Consider the following 28,000-nt stretch of genomic DNA (forward strand, 5'->3'; position numbering starts at 1 on the left):
AAATAAGAGACTCTACCTTTTTGTCTTCAGATCCTACTTATGCTTTAGTGGAATCATTTTGATGGCTGACATTTCAGTACCAAGGACAGTGTCAAGCCTCTTAGAAGGGGGAAATGTGCACAGACAATGAAGACCAGGCTGGACGCAGTTTTCTGACTGACAAGAGTGAGAAAACGGGGAGAGGGGAGGATGGGGAAGAAAGGGAAATAGAGTACAGTACAAAGTGATCTGGCTATCAATTTGGGGGAACTGATGGAAATATCAGGGTGATCTTGAGGAACCTCTAACAATACAAAAGGTCCCACTAAGCTACTGCCCTTAATGGGGCGAGGATGTAAAGGGAATATAAACTTTTCTCACACCTTGACTTATTTAATAGAAATATTTAAATAGAAACATTTCAGTATAATTTTTAAAAGTTAGAATTCACATTAGAATACATGAAAAAATTATGGTATCTTTGACTAATTATTCCAGATAAAACCTTCTGCCTTGAATTCTGTGTGTTTGTGTGTGTAGCTTTTCACATGAATCCACATATATGTGCTTGTGTGTCTTCCAAGTATCAAATTTAACACTGTTTCACTGGATAAAACTGACATGAAATATAAAGCCTGTACTTCCATTAATCAAAAAAATAACACATAACAGGCAAACTTTTCATTTTGGCATGAAAATGTAAAACACTGTATAATTTCTTTTGTTAGTATTATAACTAATAATTGAAAATGATTTATGGCACTGTATATGAATAAATAATAATATTTTTGAAGGTACAAGCCTCAAAATTGGAATATCATAAAAAGCATTTTCTAAAATTTATAAGAATCAGATAATTATATAAAAATATATTTAGAGCTTTTGAAGGAGAGAGCTATAGAGTTTGTAATTTATTTAATTTTCATCATATTATAAGACTTTAGAGTTGGAGGTAGACTCTGCAACTACCTAAATGAATTCACATGATTAAGATCAGTGTGATTTTGTGAGTTTTTTAGCACACTACTTTTTTAAGAAAAAGTAACCATAACTTAGATCTTCTGAGTTGCCTTGCAGGGCACTTTCTCAAATATTACACATCTTCTCTATCACAGTAAATGGTACCATTCATTTGCTCAGCCCCAAAACTTAGTAGAAATCATTGATTTATATCTATACATAAACATCCCCCTGTACCTTCACTAGCTACTATAGAGTCTTTCTCTAGCATATGGTCAATTCTCTCCATTTTCACTGTTGCTAACATAGCCTAAGTTACTGTCCTCCTCACCTGGAATATTACAGACATCACCAAGTTGGACCTATTGCTTCTGCAACTGACCCATTACAAATTCTTCTTCACACATGGGTATAATCATTTTGTTACTGCATATCTGGTTATACTATAAGACTGCTTAAAATTCTCTAATATTTCATTTTACACTTAATATAAGCCAAAGTGTTTCTTTTTATCTATGGCCTATAAGGTCCTATATGACGCAAATCTTTTCCACCTCTCTGAACTCATTGTCTTCAAACTACTTTTTTGTCAACTACTCTTTAGTTGTAAGGGTATTCCTAAAACACACTATGAATGTTGCAATTCCAGGGCCCTTAAATTTGCTTCCAATTCTTCCTGAAAACACTCAGGCCCCACCCAAATTGTCATATGAATGCTTCCTTCTCATTATTTAGGATTCAGCTAAAATGTTGTAGCACAGAGAAACCTACTATGACAACTGGTCCCAGTGATTATCCTATATAACATAACCTGGCTGTATTAACTTCACAGCATTTAACTCTACCTGAAATCTATGCCCCAACATAAGCCCCAAAGTAACAAGGATATTGTCTGCCTTATTTTTCACTGTTTTTCCAACTTTAGAAGAGTTCCTGATATGTACTGAAAGATATAAAAAAAAAAAACTTGATGAATAAATGTATGAATGTGACCATATCTGTACAACTAATGACAAATATTTCAAGTTTCCTTCACTTAGAGAAAATAAAGGAGAAGAGAAGGATTTTATAATATAAATTTTAAAGTTAACACACAGGAAAATAATAATTAAGGACATATCAACAGTCATTAAAGCTACTGAAAACCTCATTCACTTAAATATACAAATTAATTGGGGCGCCTGGGTGGCTCAGTCATTAAGCGTCTGCCTTTGGCTCAGGTCATGATCCCACCACGGTCCGGGGATTGAGGCCTGCATGGGGCTCCCTGCTCAGCGGGGAGCCTGCTTCTCCCTCTCCCACTCCCCCTGCTTATGTTCTCTCTTGCTCTGTGTCTCTCTCTGTCAAATAAATAAATAAAATCTTTAAAAAAGAACCAAAAAAATAGGAATTAATTTTTTTAAAGATTTTATTTATTTATTTGAGAGAGAGAGAATGAGAGATAGAGAGCACGAGAGGGAAGAGTCAGCTATGTGCCATGAATTAAGTCTAGGTATCTGCTGTATGGCATAGTGCCTACAGTCACAATATGGTATACTGCACTTGAAAACTTCAGAGGATAGATATCATGTTAAATGTTCATACCACCAAAAAGGGTGAGGTCAAGGAAACTTAGAAGGGTGATGGATGTGTCCGTTACCTTGACTGTGGAAATGGTTTAATCAAATTATATACATTATGTATGTGCAATTATTTGTATATCAATTATACCTCAACAAAGCTATTTAAAAAATAGAGAAAACCTTTCACCTAATACGTACATATATGCACACAAATACACACACACTCCTGTACTGAGAATATGTCATAAAAGGATGCAAGCCAAAAATATATGCAAGACGGAAACCTAAGTCAGAATGGTACGCAAATGTGTGCCATGTACGCTATTCAGAAGGCTGAAAACAGTGACAAAAACTTCTTAGGCTCCATTCAAATTAAGACAGGAGGAAAATGGAGGCCACTGATAAATACTACCAGATGAAAGAAATAAAAAAGAATGAAGGGGCCGCTGGGCCCCCGCACCGGTCTCCGGCAGCCAGAGGTAGGTGGTAGGTGGGCTGGGTCTCGCCGCCTGCGGTCCCCGGCCTCGCCCGCTCGCGTTTCGCTGCGGACCCACGATGCCGCAGTACCAGACGTGGGAGGAGTTCAGTCGCGCGGCCGAGAAACTACCTCGCCGACCCTATGAAGGCCCGTGTGGTTCTCAAATATAGGCATTCTGATGGGAATTTGTGTATTAAAGTAACAGATGATTTAGATTGTTTGGTGTATACAACAGACCAAGCCCAAGACGTAAAGAAGATTGAGAAATTCCACAGTCAACTAATGCGACTTATGGTAGCCAAGGAATCCCGCAGTGTTGCCATGGAAACGGACTAAATGGTTTGAATTAAAGATCTGTCCTGTTCTTAGGAAGTAAATCTCTTTTGAATCTGAAAAAGTGTTGGGAAAGAAAATAGCTTATGTAACTAAGTGGGCTCTTCAGAAGTGGGGAGATCATTTTTTGTACTTTGTGTTTTAATGTTTACTTTAAAGAGCTAGGAATGTAAATGCTTTCACGTAGAAAACCTTTATTTTTGAAAATTGAACAAATGCATCTATGTTGGGAAACCTTTTGCAGGTTGATATGGGGCAAAATATGTAATTATTCTATGGTAAGTTTGTATCAGTAATTTGAAAAAGGCAATTCTTCCTTAAATTTAGTTAATCTGTCTTTAAAAGAAAATTAGATGTAACCATTTTGCCAGATTGATATATTTCTATTAGAGCATAAAATTTGTGCTGTTGCTGACCAACAAACATAAAATATGGTAGCTTGAATTGCCTGTGCACAGCAGTGTGCCTGACTATGTATAATATAATAGTGTAGTCTCAGTTATTTCTAAAAGTAATCATGGAAACAAGTATGCTTTACTTTACCTAAAACTTTCCAAATTTAAACTATTTTTGAATGTAAGGGATTTGTAGTATCATTAGCTTGTTGAGCAGAGACTTGCTTTGAATCTCGTTTTCAGTGCTCAGAAACCAGCTGCGGTTACTTTAAGTGCATGAACAGAATGCACTAGTGGCCTGAGGCCACCATATTACACAGGTATTTGCCAGAGATTTCCCCTCTGTCTTTTCTCAGGAGGGCTAAAGATTATTCAAACTGTTATATCTTCACATATGTCTGTGCCACCCCTGCCCGTTTCTCTCTGTATTTAACCAAGGTGTTAGGCGTGACTGTTACAACTGTTATGTTTTCCATTAGGCCAGAGGGATATCATTTGATATTTATCATATTATTGTAACCTGAATTTTACCACCTAAATGTAATGTTCACATGTTGCTACCTACATTAAAATATTTTTTGGTTAGAAAAAAAAAAAGAATGAAAACCATAATTTGACTTCAGATTTCTATAGTAGAGGAAATAATCTTTCAATAGGGGAACAATATCCACTCCACATTGTGTGAGGCACTCTACACAATGCTTTTGCATTCAATCCTCATAACAACCCTATAAAGGACATGTTCTATTGCCATTATTCAAAGGAAAAAAAAGAAAACAACAAAACCTGTGAGATAGTAAGTAGTCTGTCAATAGCCATAAAAAAATTCACAAGATGTAAACCAAGATGTAAATAGAAGTGACTCCAGAATTTACATTCTATTTTGCTAATAATATTAAGCCATTCAAATATTTCTATTGACATTGCTGGTATTAATGTCATTATTTTTAATATGTGCCATGCAGTGAAAATTGTTTGGAAGGTCTCCGGTCAGCTACACTCCTCTGCAACTCACCTGTAGTTACCATCAGTTTTTTAAAAAACTATTTTCATACTGTCCATTCAAGGAACCTGAAAATAGGCTCTTTAACCCTCACAGGATCTTATTTAAAAAAAACTGAAAATGTGTAAGGAAATAGTCTTGAAAGTTTTAAGATAGAACTGAAAGTTTTTAATTTTTCCCAAGGAGGCCAGTAGCAGATGGAAGGCACTGACCAGCCAAATTCAACTGGAAAAACAACATAAATTTATTGATAATAGGTGGGAGAAGGTAAGATCCAAGCTTAATGTCAGCTAAAATTGACATGAAGTTGACAAAATACTTAATAGTAGTTTGAATTGATAAGGAGTCAGTATTTAGAACTGAAAATGGTATTGATATAATTGTCTGCAGATAGCATCTGGAGAACTGGACTAACACACTCATTTGTGCATACACTCATTCATTCTACAAGTAGTTACTGAAAATGCACTGTGTTCCAGGTATTTGGATTAGTTTTGGGAAATCTGTACATTTGTGGTTGCCACTCATCACCAAAAATACACTAATTAATGCAATAGGACAACGAGCTAGGCAAATAACTAATCCCCTGCCTCACAAGAGAAGGCAATTACACAAAATAATCTGTGTGCTGTGTTGTCTTTACTTTTTAATTTTTTCTGATTTTTGAGACCGTATCTTCTTGAAAAAAGAGATGGTGTTTTTTTCTTTACCAATCATTACTCCTACAATGCTGTTTTAGAGGTATTCCTAGGTCATCTATGCTCTGATCTGTAATTTTACAAATCCATTTATGAGCTGCAAAGCAGAACATAAATCTGATTGTCCATTTCTGTTGCCCAGGCTTAGAACTTCCAATGAAGTTAACTCTAATTGCTGATTTTCAAAAATTCCTGTCATAGAAGAGGTTATGGGATCTGAAAAAGAGGTTGGCATAGGTGACCTCCAAGATCCTTTCACAACATGTCCTATACCTTTCAGACATGCTCATCTTAATATTTGTCCCCCAGTGTTGGATTAGTACACACTGCCCATACAACTGTTTGAACTATCTCTAGATTGTTCTTGTCTCCACCTTTTCCCACATTACCCTATCCAATCAGTTACCCAAAGTCATCTTGGAAATGATTTTTAAATCCCCATAATTTTTAATGATCCCAATGCCAATTCCTTAAATTTCACTTTTAGTCAGGTCTTGTTCCTAGTTTCCTTTCTGCCTAATATACTCCCCCACGTGGGTATGAAATTACCCTTCCTAGAACAAATCTAAATGAGGTACATCCTTATGTTAAACTCTACAGTGGCTGTACATCACCCCTCGTTCTGAACTACTTTTCTGTTCTCATCTCCTATTCCTTTCCTGGGACTCCTTGAACCTGCCCCCTTCTGCCACCACACATACACACAAATACACCCTATGTGTCATTGAACCTAACATGTACTTCCACTAATCCATGGTGTCTGACATGCTATTTTCTGCTATTTCCTTTCAGGCTCTGCCTGATAAACTCCTGTGCATGCCCATGACATAGTTCTAATGCCACCTTCCCAGATGAAACTTTCTCTAAAGTCCACAGGTCAAATGTTCTCCTGTCACTGTGTGCATTCACTTATTACAATAGTTTCCAGGCTTTAATGGGTTTCTCTTCTTTGTCTTACTAGGCTGAAAGCTCCTGGAGGGCATGTACCATTATTTTCCTTACATTCATCAAATACTCAATAAAGGTCAAATGAGAGAATTAGTTCCAATCTGACTCTCGGCTACCATGATTGCTTCACACAGTCTTCCTGTCCACTCAATAAAATGTTATGTATTTAATTTAACACTCATTAAAGGAAGTAAGGAATTTTCACTCTCATTTTCTATACCTTATATCTTTTGCTCATATTTTGATTCAGGGTAAAAAAAGAGCTTCTTTGTGAAAAGATTACTATGGAAAACTGTACAATTTAACTTTTTGTATATTATTGCTTACTTAAAAAGTAACCACTCCCTTGGAAATCATTTTGGGGGGTGGGGGGAAGCATGTCTCTGAAGAATGTGAGAAGGAAAAATCTAGCTTCCAGGCAGGTGATATGAATTTGACCAACAGATAGAATCACACTATATACCATGAATATTTTAAGGTCTATAAGATGTAAAATGTGAAAAGTAATTCAAAACGGTGAATTGACAAAGCACTCTAGGTAAAATACAAACAAAATTTCCATAAAAACTTCAAAACAGAAAAGTTTTAAACTTCAGGTATTATTATAAATAGATATTCCCATAAGAGTTCCTGGGCATATATGCCAACAGATACATAAGTGACTAATGTCCATACCATTCCACATATATAGTGTTTGGATATTTGAAGGCATAGGAAGCTACTCAGCCACGATCCATGATAGGAGTGTTTTTCTGAGACAAAAATTGAATTCTATCATTTTTCCACTTACCTCCTCAAGGTCTTCCTATCAAATAAAATAAATATATTTATATATTTATGCCCCACCTTCCACCTCTAGGATACCACTCATTAAAGCAAGAAGTATCAAGCTATATTACAAAGCTGTAATCATCAAGACAGTATGGTCCTGGCACAAAAACAGACACATAGATCAGTGGAACAGAACAGAGAGCCCAGAAATGGACTCTTAACTCTATGGTCAACTAATCTTCGACAAAGCAGGAAAGAATATCCAATGGGGGAAAAAAAAGTCTCTTCAACAAATGGTATTGGGAAAATTAGACAGCCACATGCAGAAGAATGAAACTGGACCATTTCCTTATACCACACTCAAAAATAGACTAAAAAAAAAAGACCTAAATGTGAGACAGGAATCCATCAAAATCCTAGAAGAGAACACAGGCAGCAACTTCTTGCTAGACACGTTTCCAAAGGCAAGGAAATAAAGGCAAAAAATGAACTATTGGAACTTTATCAAGATAAGAAGCTTTTGCACAGCAAAGGAAACAGTCGACAAAACTAAAAGACAACCGACAGAATGGGAGAAGATATTTGCAAACGTCTTACCAGATAAAGGGCTAGTATCCAAAATCTATAAAGAACTTATCAAACTCAACACCTAAAGAAAAATAATCCAATCAAGAAATAATGGAACATAATAATTAAAAAATTATGAATGAAAAAGAAAAAAAATAAAGCAGCATTATTATAAAAATAAAGAAATGGGAAGAAGACATGAACGTACATTTCTCCAAAGACACATGAATGGACAAGAGACACATGAAAAAATGTTCCACATTACTTGGCATTAGGGAAATACAAATCAAAACCACAATGGGCTATCACCTCACACCTGTCAGAATGGCTAAAATTAACAAGTCAGGAAACGACATGTTGGAGAGGATGCAGAGAAGGGGAACCCTCCTATACTGTTGGGGGGAATGCAAGCTGGTGCAGCCACTCTGGAAAACAGTGTGGATGTTCCTCAGAAATTTGAAAATAGAGCTACCCTACGACCCAGCAATTGCACTACTGGATATTTACCCACAAGATACAAATGTAGTGATCCAAAGGGGCACCTGCACCCCAATGTTTATAGCAGCAATGTCTACAACGGCCAAACTATGGAAAGAGCCCAGATGTCCATTTACAGATGAATGGATAAGGAAGGTGTGGTATATATATATACAATGGAATACTACTCAGTCATTAAAAAAATGAAATCTTGACATTTGCAATGACATGGATGGAACTAGATGGTATTATGCTAAACAAAAATAAGTCAGAGAAAAACAATTATATGATCTCACTCATAGGGGGAATTTAAGAAAGAAAATAGAGGATCAGAGGGGAAGAGAAGAAAAAATAAAAAGAGACAAAATCAGAGAGGAAGACAAAGCATAAGAGACTCTTAATCATAGAAAACAAACTGAGGGTTTCTGGAGGAGAGGAGGGAGAGGGGAGGGAGTAACTGGGTGATGGACATTAAGGAGGGCACATGATCTAATGAGCACTGGGTGTTATATAAGACTGATGAATCACTGACCTCTACCTCCAAAATCAATAATACATTATATATTAATTAATGGAGTATAAATTAAAAAATAAAAATTAAGTGCTCGCTTCGGCAGCACATATACTAAAAAAATAAAAATTAATTAATTAATTAAGCCAAAAACTACATGTGATACACACACACCCTACCTGGAAATCCCTTAGGTGGTACAGAGAGCCTTTCAAAAGCTGAATCCTATCGCTTCTCTGGTCATTTCCAGGCACTCTACACCTCACTTTCTCTTCCCCAGTTTGTAGTTACCCAAACATACTATGCTAGCCCACTCTCTTTCATTTTCTGTTATATCGACCTCACCTTTTCTACCCAGAAATAAACAAATCTCATCTCAGAGTCACTTCCCCCATGAAGTCTTTTGACATTCCCAGACACCAAGGTTTTGCCTGTCATTTATGTCCATCGTACTTTTTAATAAAGTGGTGTTAAGTGTAATATTATTTCACATTTTCACAGTTTGCATGTATGCGTTTTCAATGTATTACAAAAATACGGCTCTTACCAGGAGCACTGGAGTTAAAATAATTAAAAGAACATATATGACTCCTAAACTCCACAAATTTACATACAATTGGGGAAGACGCACACTACATAAGCAATAATGATAACACATATACTTGAGTATTAATGGAGATATGAGAATATACTACAGGAGTCAAGCCACGTACAGGGGTCAAGGAAGGCTTCTCTGTGAAAGTGATGTTTAAGCTGAAACCATAAGGATAAGTAGAAGTAATTTTTATTGCCTAACACAGAGCATGCTATGTGGCCAGCTCACAATAAATAAATATTTTTTGAGTGAACAAATTAAATGACAAAGTAAAACTTTTGCCCAATTTCCTATATAATTTCTGCAAACTCTGGACACCGTTTTGAAGAAACGGAATATTTAAAGGTCCAGGTTTTATCTCTCAGTTAAAGGTAAAAATATATTTTTAACATCAATAATTTGGAGTAAAATCCGACAACAACTATGGCCCCACTTATGCCCCACCTCCCACCTTTAGGCTACTACTTATTAAAGCCAGAGGTGTATGATAGGTTGAGTTTTCAGGACTACGCCAGTTCCTAAAACTGCCTCCCCCACTTTTTTTAGCTGTGGTATAGAAACAAAAATGTGTCCAATATTTTCAACTTGGCTAATAAATTTAATTAATCATTCTCATAAGGGCAAAGAAAATTTTTCTGTCTGAAATTTCCTAAAAATGCAATCACTTTTGCTGTCTGCCTTCCTGATACAAAGAACCTGATCATCATCCACCTAAAAGACACATCATCCATCTTGGCAACCATCTGCAGAGATTTTTGAAAATCTTCCCACTGACAGATAATTCTATTTTGTCAATCTATTTAGAGGAATGGAGCTAAAGCTGTTTTAAACAAACAACCAAGCTGCTGTCACTCAAAGAGCTTGGGGAAATTTTAGCCCTGTGCCTTAATCATATCTTTATTTGAGCATAATGTGGCCCATGCCTGCCATTTTTCTAGAGCACTAATTCAGTAAGCATATGTAATCCACCAGTAGGGACAAAAAAACACATTAGTAAATCTTATTATCTACACATTTGCAAAAATGAGTTGGAAGATGTGTCCATAATACATGATAATATTACACAGTGTATGACAGGCCTCTACTTGGAAGAGGAAAAAATAAGTAGTACAAGGAATTGTGATGCACTTGTTAATTCCATTTCCTGAACAGTGATTTTTTTTTTAACTGTATTTCACTCCACAATTGGGCAAAATTGCCATGTCTTATCTTCACTGAGGACAGGGATCTGCATCCTGTGCTCCACACTTGAGAGCGTACCAATCTCTCTCACTTCATGGCTTTTCCAACAGAGTAAATTCTCACAATACCCTCAGTGATTTTGGGAAACTGACTTTGTTATTCAAAATTTTGTGTTCCTGACCTTTGTAGTTTCATTGGAAAGTATGTGGGCTTTGAAGACAGAATGATCATTTGAAATTTGGGTTTCAGATTCCAACTCTGTATTTATAAATTCTATAATTTTCATTGGGCTACATAGCCAAAGAATGTTCCTCATTTGTAAATTAGGGATATTATATGCCTTTATATGATATCCCTAGTTAGGTATAAGTGTCAGAGTTGGAATCTGAAATCCAAATATTTAAAGATTCTGCTCTCTTCTTAATTATTACACTTTGGGGCATCTGTAGATTTTTTTTTAAGTTTTTGTTGAAATTCTAGTTAGTTAACATGCACTTTAATATTAGTTTCAGGTGTATAATGTAATGATTCAACACTTCCATATAATGCCCAGTGCTCATCCCAGTAAGGGCCCTCCTTCATCCCCATCATCTATTTAGCCCATTCCCCCACTGACCTCCCTTCTAGTAACCATCTGTTTGTTCTCTATAGATAAGAGTCTGTTTCTTGGTTTGCCTCTCTCTCTCTTTTTTCCATTTGCTCATTTGTTTTATTTCTTAAATTCCACATACGTGTGAAATTCATACAGTATTTGTCTTTCTCTGATTTATTTCACTTAGCATAATACTCTCTAGATAAAGTTTGTTATTATAAATAACATTCATTTATTGCTCACAACAAAATACATAAAATTGGAATACTGTTATTCTTATTTTATAGATGATAAAACTGATCATCAGAGGAGTATTGTTACTTACCAGGTTTATGAGTGAGGGAATGTGAATCCAGATGTCTGACTTAAAAGACATAACCACTATGCTATATTGTTCTCAAATGATTTTTCAAAAATTTACATTTCTAAATTTAATCTCTGAGGGCAGGGATTATGTCTAAAGCAAGTAATCAGATGTTAAACATCAATTGATTCTTTCTTTCTTAGTTTTAGCTGAAATATTAATATATCTGTGATCAAATACTAAAAAAAAAAAAATGTTTTAAGCATATCATCCTGGAAGAAAACAAAACTCTACTGCAGAAACTGTATCATCTACATAACCTGTACATCACCTGTTACTTACAAAGGGGAGACAGCAAGTGTACCTTGCCTCAGTGACTGTCGTGATGATTAAGCGAGATAACAAATGTTTGCAGAGCACAGTGCTTACCATATTACTGAATGATGGTACAATCTCTCAGATGTTTGATTTCACAGCATCAATTACAAAAAAAAATCAATCTTTCTTTGGGGCAAGATTTTTGCCATATTGCCATATATTTTATGGAAATAATTTAGTATCATATGCATGTATGTATAAATATATCTATAACTTATAGTGTAAAATGAGATCAAGACAATTTTCCAGTTTAAAATATAGAAATACTTTGCTAATGGACACCAAAAGAAAGCTGGGGTGGCAATCCTTATATCAGACAAATTAGATTTTAAAACAAAGACTGTAATAAGAGATGAGGAAGGACACTATATCCTACTTAAAGGGTCTATCCAAAAGAAGATCTAACAATTATAAATATCTATGCCCCGAACATGGGAGCAGCCAATTATATAAGGCAATTAATAACAAAAGCAAAGAAACACATTGACAAAAATGCAATAATACTGGGGGACTTTAACACCCCCTGACTGAAATGGACAGATCATCTAAGCAAAAGATCAACAAGGAAATAAAGACTTTAAATGAAACACTGGACCAAATGGACTTCACAGACATATTCAGAACATTCCATCCCAAAGCAATGGAATACACATTCTTCTCTAGTGCCCATGGAACATTCTCCAGAATTGATCACATCCTAGGTCACAAATCAGGTCTCAACTGGTACCAAAAGATTGGGATTATCCCCTGCATATTTTCAGACCACAATGCTATGAAACTAGAACTCCATCACAAGAGGAAAGTCGGAAAGAACTCAAATACATGGAGGCTAAAGAGCATCCTACTAAAGAATGAATGGGTCAACCAGGAAATTAAAGAAGAATTAAAAAAATTCATGGAAACCAATGAAAATGAAAACACAACTGTTCAAAATCTTTGGGATGCAGCAAAGGCAGTCCTGAGAGGAAAGTATATAGCAATACAAGCCTTTCTCAAGAAATAAGAAAGCTCTCAAATACACAACCTAACCCTACACCTAAAAGAGCTAGAGAAAAAACAGCAAATAAGGCCTAGACCCAACAGGAGAAGAGAAATAATAAAGATCAGAGCAGAAATCAATGAACTAGAAACCAAAAGAACAGTAGAACAGATCAACAAAACTAGGAGCTGGTTCTTTGAAAGAATTAACAAGATTGAAAAACCCCTGGCCAGACCTATCAAAAAGAAAAGAGAAATGACCCAAATCAACAAAATCATGAATGAAAGAAGAGAGATCACAACCAACACCAAAGAAATACAAACAATTATAAGAACATATTATGAGCAACTCTATGCCAGCAAATTAGATAACCTGGAAGAAATGGATGCATTCCTAGAGATGTATCAACTACCAAAATTGAAGCAGGAAGAAATAGAAAACCTGAATAGACCTATAACCCCTAAAGAAATTGAAGAGTCATCAAAAATCTCCCAACAAACAAAAGCCCAGGGCCAGATGGCTTCCCAGAGGAATTCTACCAAATATTTGAAGAAGAATTAATACCTATTCTCCTGAAAATGTTCCAAAAAAGAGAAATGGAAGGAAAACTTCCAAACTCATTTTATGAGGTCACCATTACCTTGATCCCAAAACCAGACAAAGACCCCATCAAAAAGGAGAATTACAGACCAATATCCTTGATGAACATGGATGCAAAAATTCTCACCAAAATACTACCCAGTAGAATCCAACAGTACATTAAAAGGGTTATTCACCATGACCAAGTGGGATTTACCCTGGGCTGCAAGGTTGGTTCAACATCCACAAATCAATCAATGTGATGCAATACATTAACAAAAGAAAGAACAAGAAATCAAATGATCCTCTCGATAGATGCAGAAAAAGCATTTGACAACGTACAGCATCCTTTCTTGATCAAAACTCTTCAGAGTATAGGGATAGAGGGTACATACCTCAATATCATAAAAGCCATCTATGAGAAACCTACAGCGAATATCATTCTCAATGCGGAAAAGCTGAGAGCTTTTCCCCTAAGGTCAGAAACGCGGCACGGATGTCCACTATCACCACTGCTATTCAACATAGTATTAGAAGTCCTAGCCACAGCAATCAGACAACAAAAAGAAATCAAAGGCATCCAAATTGGCAAAGAGGAAGTCAAACTCTCACCCTTTGCAGATGATATGATACTTTATGTGGAAAATCCAAAAGACTCCACCCCAAAACTGCTAGAACTCATACAGGAATTCAGTAAAGTGGCAGGATATAAAATCAATGCACAGAAATCGGTGGCATTCCTATACACCAACAACAAGACAGAAGAGAGACAAATCAAGGAGTCAATCCCATTTACAATTACACCCAAAACCATAAGGTACCTAGGAATAAATCTAACCAAAGAGGCAAAGGATCTGTACTCAGAAAACTATAAAATACTCATGAAAGAAATTGAGGAAGACACAAAGAAATGGAAACAACTTCCATGCTCATGGATTGGGAGAACCAACATTGTGAAGATGTCAATGCTACCTAGAGCAATCTATACATTCAATGCAATCCCCATCAAAATACCATCCACTTTTTTCAAAGAAATGGAACAAATAATCCTAAAATTTGTATAGAATCAGAAAAGACCCCGAATAGCCAGAGGAATGTTGAAAAAGAAAAGCAAAGCTGGCGGCATCTCAATTCCGGACTTCCAGCTCTATTACAAAGCTGTCATCATCAAGACAGTATGGTACTGGCACAAAAACAGACACATAGATCAATGGAACAGAATCGAGAGCCCAGAAATGGACCCTCAACTCTATGGTCAACTCATCTTTGACAAAGCAGGAAAGAATGTCCAATGGAAAAAAGACAGTCTCGTCCACAAATGGTGTTGGGAAAATAGGACAACCACATGCAGAAGAATGAAATTGGACCATTTCCTTACACCACACACAAAAATAGACTCCAAATGGTTGAAAGACCTAAATGTGAGACAGGAGACCATCAAAATCCTAAAGGAGAACACAGGGGCAACCTTTTTGACCTCAGCCGCAGCAACTTCTTCCTAGAAACATTGCCAAAGGCAAGGGAAGCAAGGGCAAAAATGAACTATTGGGATTTCATCAAGATAAAAAAGCTTTTGCACAGCAAAAGAAACAGTCCACAAAACCAAAAGACAACCGACAGAATGGGAGAAAATATTTGCAAATGACATATCAGATAAAGGGCTAGTATCCAAAATCTATAAAAAACTTATCAAACTCAACACCCAAAGAACAAATGATCCAATCAAGAAATGGGCAGAAGACATGAACAGATGTTTTTCCAAAGAAGACATCCAAATGGCCAACAGACATGAAAAACTGCTCAACATCGCTCGACATCAGGGAAATCCAAATCAAAACCTCAATGAGAAACCACCTCACACCAGTAAGAATGGCTAAAATTAACAAGTCAGGAAATGACAGATGTTGGTGGGGATGAGGAGAAAGGGGAACCCTCCTATACTGCTGGTGGAATGCAAGCTGGTGCAACCACTCTGGAAAACAGTATGGAGGTTCCTGAAAAAGTTGAAAATAGAGCTACCATATGATCCAGCAATTGCACTCCTGGGTATTTACCACAAAGATACAAATGTAGGGATCCGAAGGGGTACGTGCACCCCAATGTTTATAGCAGCAAAGTCCACAATAGCCAAACTGTGGAAAGAGTCAAGATGTCCATCGACAGATGAATGGATAAAGAAGATGTGGTATATATACACAATGGAATATTATGCAGTCATCGAAAGGAATGAGATCTTGCCATTTGCAACGACGTGGATGGAACTGGAGGGTGTTATGCTGAGTGAAATAAGTCAATCAGAGAAAGACATTATCATATGACCTCACTGATATGAGGAATTCTTAATCTAAGGAAACAAACTGACGGTTGCTGGAGTGGTGGGGGGTGGGAGGGATGGGGTGGCTGGGTGATAGACATTGGGGAGGGTATGTGCTATGGTGAGCACTGTGAATTGTGCAAGACTGTTGAATCACAGATCTGTACCTCTGAAACAAATAATGCAATATATGTCAAGAAAAAAAAGAAGAAGAAGATAGCAGGAGGGGAAGAATGAAGGGGGGGGAATCGGAGGGGGAGACGAACCATGAGAGATGATGGACTCTGAAAAATAAACTGAGGGTTCTAGAGGAGAGGGGGTGGGGGGATGGGTTAGCCTGGTGATGGGTATTAAAGAGGGAATGTTCTGTGTGGAGCACTGGGTGTTATGCACAAACAATGAATCATGGAACACTACATCAAAAACTAATGATGTAATGTATGGTGATTAACATAACAATAAAATAATTTAAAAGAAAAAATAAAATAAAATAAAATATAGAAATACTTTGTCACTAAATTTTACTTGAGTCCTTGTCCTGGTTTAGCATGACTAGATTTTTTTCACATATTCTTAATCATGCTCTCAAGAGCTTGAAAGCACTCATTTCCACTTAATCCCACTATTCATGGAATCTTAACTTTTACCTTATCTGAGATCACTATCAGAGAAATATGAAATGTTAAAGCTGAAAAAAATAAAAGATTTTAGAGCTAACACCGTCCAATCACCATATTTGTAAATGGAAGTGCTGGGCTCATAAAAGTCATTAATTTATTTATAAAATAGAAAAGAGGAGATAAGAGAGATGCAGCAATACAAACCAACCTCACTCCTGAGTAGAGACTTTAGCATTCCCAAGTGGCGCATAATCCATTATACTGCATTTAGGTATTAAAAATTTAAGTACATCTGGACTTTATCCTGTGGCTCTAAATGTTACTCATCTGGGATGGAAACTGAGCATCACCACCCGGTTTTCGTAAAGGACAACTTGACAAGCTATATTAATAATATACAGAGCATCACATACTTGAAGATGAATGATATGATAAAGAAACATATTAGCCATTCAGGAGGATGTTTCATTGAACTACATGGAGGCTGAGAGGTCTGAAGGATGAAAACAAACTCATCTGTCCTTACTTTAAGAGAAACGTTGCTGTTTTAAGCTGCTAAATGCTGATCAAAAAGAAGCAAGAATCTTCTAGAGGCATTCTACCCTCAACTCTTCTTTGTATGTCCCAAGTGACTGGGACAGTTGTATTATGGAATCAAATGAACTTATTACTGATGGATTTTTAAAACTTTTCACTAAAGGCAAGCATTAACGTATTAGGAAATCTAATTCACTATTCTTCAAAATGCCTAAAGCTAAACTCCTGATTAAAACTTTTGGTTATCATCTGAGATAATTTTTTTTTCAATTTATTTCAACATTCATCAAAGTCAGTGCAGAAAATATCTTTACTAACAGTAAAAACAATACTGAATGTAATAGTTAAAATAGATGGGTGACTGATTTGTAGTTATTTTACTTAATCTATAACAATTTAGCATGTTGTAATTAAATTATAGGCATCATAATATGGATCCACTGATATGCCATTTATAAGGAAAATCTGTGTGAGGGGAGGGGCCTAATTATGGAGAACTGAACATATTTCCACTTTAAATTTAAAACTACATTTTTAAGTAACAAAGATTCTCCCATTCCCAAGCTAAGAAATTAATATTGGTTCAGGAAATGCAGTTTACAAATAATAATCAATTTGCTCTCATATTGATCATTCAGTAATACTGAGAAATTCCTAACATGCTAGAATCAATCCTCTTGAGCATGCTAAATTGCAGTTACGACAAGCCATCTGGGACTTCATGTTGACAAGCCATTTGAGCTTTGTGGGTCAATGAAGAAATCAGTTGAAAGTGTAGGACGTCTCTCTAGAGGTAAACCCAAAGGAAAAGAACTGTTCTCTATAGAAAATTCATTTCAGAACACAGGAAAAGAGAATATTCATATATATCAGAAAGAAGTCCAGTTCTTCCATGAAGCCTTTGAAAACCACATATGTGCTATCCAGGAATAATGTGGACGCTTTTCTTACGTCTCTGGGCTTTGTGTGATAGAAACCATTTGCTCTCACTTGTCACTCAACCCTTCAATACATATTTATGAAGTGCTTCTTATGTGTCAGGATCTATACCAATAAATAAGGTTAGAGATATAAATGCACAGTCCAGTGAACAAGGCAGATACATAAACAGTTTCAATCATTAGTCAGTATTATTATCTATAATATAGGAGATTAGGGAAAAAGAGGGAGTAATTTGTTTTCCTGAAGCTAGGGGTATAAATATGGTAGGGAAGTTTCCACAGAAAAGAAATAAGCAAATTTTGACTTACACAATGTATACATTGGAATTGGACAAAATATTAAAATAGTAACTAAAATTACCAATTGCTTGTGATGTGTTAGGCACTGTGTTAAGTGCTTTACAAAGATTAATTATCTCACTTAATCCTCATGACAACCCATGAGGTAGGCACTATTATTATCTCAACTTTGCAGGTGACAAACTGAGGCACAAAGTAGTTCAGAACTTTGCCCAAGGTCGTGTACTGGGAAGTTAGATTTGAATCTAAGACAAAGCCTTTTGCCTGTCTACTATACTCTGCTGCCCCCCTGCCCAGAGAAAGAAGTGGTCTTTCAAGTAATAAACATTCAAAAGCCAGACATGCAAAACAGCATTGAGTACCTCAGTATGTCTGGAGTAAAGGTTCTATTTGAGGAGTGGTGGGCACAGGACTGAATGGAAGAAACAGATACCACACATGAAGGATGGTGTATGCCATGCAGACTGAGGATGGGATAGAGATCAGTTGGGAGATGACCACATTAGTCAACATGAGAGAATTGTGGCAATCTGAAATAAACCAGTCTCAGTGTGGTAATGTGGATCACTGCATCAAAAACTAATGGTGTATTGTATGGTGACTAACATAATAAAATTAAATGAAATTAAAAAAAAAAGGATAAGATTTGGAGAGGGAGTGAATGTGGAGAGTAAAGAAGGAAAGGACTAGAATGGACATCTTACCTGGGCGGCATACCATAAACCACAAACCATGGCAAAAGAATGAGAGTCATTTTCCAGGAAGCCAGATCCTCAGGTCTTCTACAACTGAGGACTTCATGTGCATCTTTAGGATATGCATATGATAGCAAAAGAATCACCTATTCACTAGAAATTTCTTTGAGAATGCATGCCATTTTCCTTAATGCTTTGGTTGGGCAAAAACATAACATTTAGCTCCCTTTCACAGTCCCTCACCACCACCCCCCAAAAAATCTCCCTTCCTTCATCCCTCATCCATGGGAATCTGCAAGAATCTAATTTCACTTTGTGTGTGTGACATTCTAATAGCTTTGCAGATGCTATCTCACCAATATTCACATATCTCCATGAGGTGTGCCAAGGAACAACCCAAGGAACAATTTATCCCTCTCTTTAAGGGTAAAGAGAGGTGAAGTGACTCATCTGGAGAGCTAGAAATAGAAGCTCAGTCTCTAGAATCAGCTCATTATGTAAGAGCAACTGGCAAATGGTTATTGATATTTCATGTGGCTTCAGTTGTTGGGAGTCTTTATCTACTAGTAAACGAAGCTCAGGAGCACAGGAACAGAAGGGGAATTGAAGATGGCACTTTATTTCCTCCTTAATTCTTTGTAAGCTTCTCCACTGACCTGTGGTCTCAATAAATAACATTCTCAAGGTGACGTTTGATATCAATATATCCATAGAAATATGGACAGAAATGTTCACTGTACAAAATTTGATTTTTACATCAAACACCCTGTAATCCATCCTAATAAAATAGCGTGAAAAATATATTTCATAAAATTCTACCATTATCTAACACTTGGTACAGATCTCCCATATATATATATATATATATATATATATATATATATATATTAAGATTTTATCTATTCATTTGACAGAGAGAGAGATCACAAGTAGGCAGACAGGCAGGCAGGCAGAGGGAGAGGGAGAAGCAGGCTCCCTGCCAAGCACGGAGCCCAACGCGGGGCTCGATCCCAGGACGCTGGGATCATGACCTGAGCCGAAGGCAGATGCTCAACCAACTGAGCCACGCAGGTGCCCCTGCCATATATTCTTTTGTTTTACATCCTGGTAAGCAACTCTGATGAAACACTACAGCCCACTTTCCCAAAAAAGTAATTCATCAGTCCTGGGGAGAAATGGCAAATGACACCTTTCTTTTCCTTGAATCACCTTTTTGTTTCATGTGCTTTTTCAGGTTCCCATACTCAGTGAATTTCTTCCCATCCTTCTAGCTCTTCCTTCTCAGTCTGCTTCACGATCTCTCCATTGTCTGATCTCAACAAATTCAAGTACCCCTCTTTTTTATCTATACTCACTTCCTGTGGAGGATCTTACCTAATCCAAGCAGGACATGATGGTGGCCTAAGTGCCATTGAAAGTAAGGGGGAAAAAAGGGCTGCATACTAGATATATTTTAGGTAGAACTAACAATTTCCAGAACAACACAAAAGAGAACCATCAAAGATGGCTGCATGATTTTCAACTGAACAACAGAAAGGATGAATTGCCATTAACTGTGTTGGACAAGACTGTGAGGATAACAAGTGTGTCCTAGAAGGAATTAGGGAGTCAACTGAGTATATGCTACTTTTGAGGGGCTTATTAGACTTTAAAGGTTAATTAGTGCCTTAATTAACAATCAATCAAGGAAACAAACTCAGTCAACCGATACGGAATATGGAGTTTACTTTAGGCATTAATTAAAGCTTTCACAATTATGGAAGCTGGCAAAATAATCTACAGAAGGCTACTACTTCTGCACCTGGTGGTAGGCCTAAAATCACAGGAAGACACTGGGGCTGGCAATCAGTAAGAAAATCAGAAGGGAAAGTGGGTAATCAAGGAAAAAGCAGAGTCCCAAAGAACAAACCAAAATCCACAAAATCAAACTGGAACACACGTGGACAAACTGAGACTCACGTCTATTCCTCACTGTCTCTAACTTCCACAATTAATGTGACTTTTAGAAGAAGGTGGTACTGTTTGACATGAAGTTCCTGATTTAGGACCAGAGAAACTGAATGAGGAGACTCAGTGAGAGCTGTAGGAGCTATATCAACCAACATGTGGAGTGGCGGATCAGTGACACTAAGCATCTGCTGCAGTGGCACGTGGCATCCTCTGTGGACCTTCAGAGCAGAACGGCTGTTTGCTTTTTTTACAGACATTCTCACTGCTTGCCCTTCACTTCCTTTGGGACTTCATTTTTTTTTTCTTGAGGACTTCCCAAACAACCATCTTTAATTGCAATCCCACAAAATCCTCATTCCTGCTTTATTTTGGCCCAAATCACCTTTTACGACACACATATACTTATGTATCTTAATTTTTTTCTCACCCAGTAGAATGTAAGTTTTATGAGAGCAGGTACATTGGCTCTTCTGTTAGTGTTTCCCAATTATGGCACATAAGCATTAAATTATATTTGTTGAACAAAATGAAGAAATACTAGTTTTACAATTAAATAAAATGGCCTAAAACCTTACAAATTATATTAATCAGGTTCTATGTCATTCTATCCAGAAAGAATGGCTCAGATCTTGATGTAGATCCTTGAAAACAGCTATGTCTATTTCATCTACTCGGTTGAATCATATAAAATCACTAATCTTTTATTCCTCTTAACCCACAAAAATGCTGATTTTATTTGGCTCAACTAATATGCTAAATACAGCACAGGAAAAATGCACAGCAATCAGGATAAGTATATAGATAAAACTGATCTGTGTCGTGTGCTTGTGTGTATGCGTGTTTTCATATTGATTAAATTATTCCTTGGACTTCTTGAGGTTTATAAATATAGTTCCAAATTCCAAAATCTACAAACTAAATGGATGCCAGTAACTTCATAAAAAGAACAAAGTCACACACAAAAAAGGATCCAACTACATGTAAACCTAACTGGCCCTCTGCACTTCTATGCAGCTTAAATACCGGAACTCGCTACTTTAGTGGGGAAAACCGTTTCTCATCTCAGCCGTGCTTTTGCAGCATCAATGAGAAGATAATCTTTTAATAGCTATTTTTCCTTCTTGTAAAAATGCACAAGAAAAATTCAGTATGACCTAGTGAATATTTTAAAATAGTGAATCCAATCCTCACTTATACACTTGTATTATTATAATTTATTTTTATACAGTTGTCCACTGAGCAAAGCCAACTACTTCACAGTGGGAAACACACATGTGTGTGTACACAGACACACAAGGGCAAAAGAAAATCTGCATTTTGTCCCTTTTCACAGAGAAAAATAAGGAAAAAATTATTTACGTTACCATTTTTAAAAAGCCAATTTTCACATGTTTCTCCTCCATTATTCACTCCCTATCTACCTTAAGAATTGACTGTGTTATTCTCCTCAAATTTGAGGTGGCACATTCAGGAGAGATGCTGAAATAGGAGTAGGAACAGGTCCTGAGAGAGTGAAGAGTTAACAAAGGAAATTAACTCATGATCACCTGTGACACATTAGCATATGACTAGTTTGCTTCCTCGGCAATTCTGCAAGGTAAGACTGTTCTTTTCTAACTCCACATTTGAATAACTTGAGGTCAATAAAATTATCCAAGCATTTATGCATTTTATTTATTTATTCACTTATTTATTTGTATTTTGCATTTTGGCAAAAATAATTTGAAACAGCTTTAGAGTTACGTATTTAATAACTGATAGCGTTCACATCGGGACACAGCTCTGTTTGATATCTAGCTTTTTGATTTGTCAGCTAAACTATGCCATACTTTCTTAACATGAAAACTTGCTAATGACCAGGTAAGGTATCAAGGATTTGTATTTTCTGTTTTCAAAAGGATTGACTTCCTTTATTTGCCAAAATGGAATGAAATGACTATAAATAATTTTTTAAAAATTCTCATCTTCATTTTAAGCCATAATAATTTTAAATTGCTAAGATATCCCTAGGAAAACTTTACAGAAAATTATCTCTCTAGTAAGATCATCTTTTAGTACTCTAGCCCTCTGACAGTTGGCTCACTGGTCATTTTTATAAGTCAGAATGCCAGGGTTTTGTTTGTTTGTTTGTTTAATTTTACTGATGGACATTTCTAGCCAGACTTGTTCTGCCCTTCATATTTTTTAACTTACACATGTGTTTTCAAAAACTTTGCAGGGAAGGTGGAAAGGCTCTTAAAAAAAATAGGAAATAAGATCCTGCATCAAAATATTGCTTTTTGTGTAAATCTTTCTCAGCCTATTTTTCATGTGGGAAGTTCCTTGTTCAACTAGAGGAAGACTCCTTACATATAAAACATGACATTGAACATTAACTGAGCAAGTTTATGTTCTTGTGTGTTAAAGTCTTTTGAATGGTTGGCTTTTTTATAGCTGTTATCACTTTGTATAATTGATTATGCTATACTGAAATACACACACACAGAATTTAAATTGAAAATAATTTTTTTAATTTTACAATTGATAGCAGGGACTTGCTACATTTGACTGTTAGGTACATCAGGGGTTAAGGATTGCAGATATTCAACTTCATGTTGAGTAGTGCTGATGGTGGGGGCCAATTTATATAGTAAATACAATTAAATTTTACATTAGTACATGAACCAGACAGGTTTATTCCTGCCATGTGCACTATAAGAGTAATTCTATATAAGAACTTTAATGAAACAAAGGTATTAGATTTTTAGCTTTGTATCCTAAATCCTATCTATACTGGAGAATGTGACATCAGGCTTTGGAGTCAGAAGTTGGGTTTGAAACCTGTTTCTTCCATTCTATGGATTGGCAGAAAAAGAATTAAATTTTCTAAGCCTTATTTTATCAGATAATATCTTCAGGAAAGGTTATGTGAGTATTGGAATTTGCCGACCTTCGGAAACAAGTACACTGCCAATCTAGTCAGAAGCTTAAATAAATACAGGATAACATGTTAGTGACCTTCGCAGAGACATGAACTAAACATTATTAGAATTTACACTGTCTAAACCCAAAAAATTACTTGAAGTAGTTGGGCTTATGGATATAACAATAGTACCTATATTGTTGCCATCCGTTTCCATGGTTAACTTATTAATTTACAATTGAAGGTGATCATATAAGTGAAAGTGCTTTATAAACTCTAAAAGAGTTCAAAATGTCCATTATTATTGCTATTAATCATAACTTTTTTTTCACAACTAATCCACCAATTTGACAATGCTAAGCGTAAGCCTCTTGCAAAATCATATTTCACAATTATATAGGAATGACTTGGATTCCATCTGAGGACAGTACTTTTATTTTCTCTTCTGACCTCATCTCTACTTTCCAAGGTAAACAGCTTGACCTTGGGCTACATCATCTCTTGTCAATGTCAGTTGCATTGCTATCACAATGGCCTATAACCAGAGAATGATCTGGTGTGAAGTATCCAGAACACCTCTCTCCTCTCTGCGATCTGTTCCTATATGCTTAGTAGAATTATTCATTAAATGGGTGTTTTGTTTTATTCTTGCTGTTGTTCTTAAGCCAACCTCTATCCTTCAAGGAACTCATACGTGATTTCATAGAGGACTGTATGAGAAGCTTACCTTATCAGAAAGACCCTTTTGAGGACAGGACTAAGGCTTTTTTAATAGTTTGTCTGGGATGTCTTTTATATTCCAAATCTTGTTTTGGAAAACAAAGCTAATGGGATAAAGTCTATTAGGTAAATTGATAAAAACAGCTTGAGAACATTATCAACAGAGTTATAAATAACTGGAAACCACATATTTTGGGTCCACATTGCCTTATCTCTTTTCACATATAATGGAAATTTCATTTTTAGTGAATAAATTACTATTGATATGGACTTAATATTTCCTCAATTGTAAAAAGAAGCAATCAGATTTGATCAGTAAATCCCACTTAGTGCACTAATTCCATACAGTGTTCCAGTAATTTAAGGGTTGAAGGTCTAAATATTTAGTTTGAGAAAATCTGCACTATTTTGGCGATGTGCTAGTAAACAAGCTTTGAGTGTAGTGAAGCCTGATTTGTAATATTTGCCAAGTTATGTGGTGTAAGTATTCCCACAACATCCAATTCCAAGCTACTAACAGCTTAACAATGTACTCACAATATTCCTGAATATCTAACAATCAACACTCACCAACTTATGAGAGCCAGTTTCAGCAAATCTTTGTACATTCCTAAGCTGAAGCTAAACATTCATAAATGATAGAAAAAGAAAACTCCTGGAGTTTAACCTAGCTTCCTTCCCCGAAGACTTTTGACCATTAAATAGTTCTTATAAACTAACATCCACGTAATACACTTTTATAGATCATAAAATTGGCCATATCTTCTCAATCCATGCAAGTCAGTCCAACATCTAACTCCCATCACCGGGAGTTAAAATCACCTGTATTTCTTTGCTGGGGGGCTTTGTGCCAGGGAACACTTTCCTTGTTTGTGTTACAAGACAGAAATAGGGAATTAAAATCCTTGGAATCAGCTTCAGCCAATATCTTAACAAAAGTTTTATAATGTCATCCAAACGTCTCTCAAGATGATTAAACTCTATCACCCTTAATTGTCCACCTTCCATGTTTTGTCTTACTTCTCTATCTCCTGCCATTTTTATTCTTCTTCCCAAACTGACTATTTAGTTTTGGATTCTTGTCTTGGAGTTGGCTTCAGAGAAAATCCAAATTAAGTTTAAAAAATGGTGGGTCAGAAGATCTCAGAAACATACTTGTGATTCTAATTTTCAAAGATCAAAATACATACAGAGGTAATTTCTGACATCTTCAGAATGCAAGCTTCCAGCCTCTTTTATCACTGCACCTGGCTTGCATGAGTCACTTAATGTTTGCTGAGCTAATTCTTTGTGAGAGTGAAACCAAGAGATGTTGACAAAGAAAGAGTATGAAGTTAGGGTGTGCTTCCTATAACCTTTCTAACTTAGGGGGACTTACTAGATATTTAGTCTTTACCTGAATATCCTGTAGATCCACTGCCCCCTCACTTTGCCAATACTTGCCCCACTTCTTTGTCTCCTCTGTGGTGCTTACTTGGTGTGTGCTTCAATATCTCAATATCTCTTTAAACTTGTGGTGCTTTCGGATCACTCAATGATTAAGAAATACTCATGTATCATAAATCCTTCCAATTCACCTTGCATACTTATAGAAGAAGCTCCTTTATAAACCCATTTATGATATCACTTACCGAGACTCTACCATACACTCTTCTTGTGCTTCTTAACACACTTTAATTTAGGACTTAAAAAACAATTTTAGGTAGATATTATTGAACCCATTTTGCAGGTGAGGAAAAGGGCTCAGAGAAGTAATTTTCCAAACTTGGGACATTTATTAAATGGCAGAAACAGATATTTCCCTAAAACCTAGGCTCTTTTCATTAGTTGATATCCTTTCTTATATTTAAAAAACAATAAACAGAGTTAAGGAGCACCTGGGTGGCTCAGCTGGTTAGGCGTCTGCCTTCGACTCGGGTCATGTCCTGGGATCGAGTCCCACATCGGGCTCCCTGCTCAGCGGGGAGCCTGCTTCTCCCTCTGTCTGCTGCTCCCCCTGCTTGTGCTCTCTCTCTCTCTGACAAATAAATAAATAAAATCTTAAAAAATAAAAAAACAGAGTTAAGAAAATTTTGCATATATCCCATACTAAGCTGTTATTACCTGATTCCTTGTAAATTCCTTCTAAAAAAAAAATCTAAAATAGTACTTTCTCAGTCTCCTTAGGGAAGCAATCTACAGTGGTATTAAGAACTGTACCAGAAAAATCTCTTTTTCTTTAGTGGTGCTACCCTGGATGACATGTTAAACCTCATTATACAATCATTACAATAACAGCAACTACAATAATAATGACATGTATTCCACAATATTGTTGTAATGGTCTATATAAATTAACATATTAAAATGCTTGATACAACCTTACCAAAACATAACACATCTCTAAAATCTGCAACTATTATTATTAACAAACATGACAGAAGACTTGAATAAAAGGTGTCTTTAACAGCATATCTAAGAGGCTCTGAAAAATGCATTTAGGATCTGGCCTGTGGAGGTAGGCACCTCTATTCCTAGAACAAGGAAATAATATGCCCTTGCCAGCCATGATTTTTAAAAATTACCTCTGCCTTTAGAAATTCTTTTATATCAGCACCTCCTCGATGTGAAGGGTTAGATGTTGATTCTGCAAGAGCAACACGCTCTTGTTATATGTGAACCCTCAGAGAAAATTGTTTTATAAATAAGAGTCCTTTTAGAAATTTACATTTTGGAACCAAGTACAATTTAAAAAGAAAAAAAAAACAGGTTTCATGAGGTAAGATGAAACAAAAAAGGCTTTGGAAGGTTAAATCTATTCTGCATTTTTACAAGTCATCTCAGTCTGGTGGTAAATGCAGGTAGAATTCACAATAACTTTTAGTTATATATTTGGCACTAAAAATAGATCACCATAAAATAGGTTCCAAGGGGGGGGGGAAATGCTATTTTCAAAGTTTGAGAATTACAGGAAAAGCAAATTTAAAGGAAAGAGTTTACTTTTATTCCTCATTATTTAGAAACTTTCGACTTGGGCTTATATCAGTATTTGCATGATTTTCCCAACCTGTCTAAAATAGAGTTCCAGAGAACCAGTCCTGTTAGGTGCTGTTCAGTCTCTCAGCAGGAACAAGTTGGTGATGAATGAGCATATGATCTGGGAAGCAAACCTCCTCAGCTTTCCCCAGCTGAATGGTAGACATGGGACTATCACTATCACCTTGCATTCACTACAGCTGTAGACACGCTTCTCTAGGGAACCCAGTAACTCCTGCCTGAACCATTGTCCTGCATCTCTTCCATTCAGCAATTTCGATAGCATCATAATGTCATATGTCCAGATGGTTTTGTTGACTCTGTCATGTTGCAATTTAGTGCTAAGCAACAGCACAGCATAACATAATGCAACACATAATCGAATATTGTTGGTAAGGCAGGAGGACGGTGCCACATAGATCTTTCAGAAGAATTTCCCAGCAAAGACTTGCCAAGAATGTTTTAGCAGGGGTTAGGCTTTCAGTGTCATTACTTGCAAGGCTTCAGGTGCACGTATGGGGATCGGGTAGGAGAAGGAAGGTGAAATGTCCTCTCCTTCCTAGCATTCAACCCTGAAAAAGAAAGGATGGGGCTGGGTGGAGAGCACCGTGAGGGAAGTAGGACATGGGAAATAGGAGGCTATTGAAGAAGTGCTCTAGAATGGAATTAAAAAGATCAAATCTGGACTCCTGCTCTCTTTTATTTCCAATGATAT

At 36.4% G+C, this 28,000-nt stretch overlaps 1 protein-coding gene and 1 pseudogene across 4 annotated transcripts in view; one reads left to right on the forward strand and one right to left on the reverse strand.

The window, feature by feature from the left end:
* Nucleotides 1–28,000, reverse strand: part of LUZP2 (leucine zipper protein 2) — a 478,379-nt gene that overhangs the window by 174,202 nt on the left and 276,177 nt on the right. The window lies entirely within an intron of this gene.
* Nucleotides 2,840–3,975, forward strand: LOC112829496 (signal recognition particle 9 kDa protein-like; annotated as a pseudogene).

The sequence above is a fragment of the Callorhinus ursinus genome, unplaced genomic scaffold (genome assembly GCF_003265705.2).
Source record: "Callorhinus ursinus isolate GAN/ISIS: 27379988/994484 unplaced genomic scaffold, GSC_fseal_2.0 scaffold21, whole genome shotgun sequence".
NCBI lineage: Eukaryota > Metazoa > Chordata > Mammalia > Carnivora > Otariidae > Callorhinus > Callorhinus ursinus.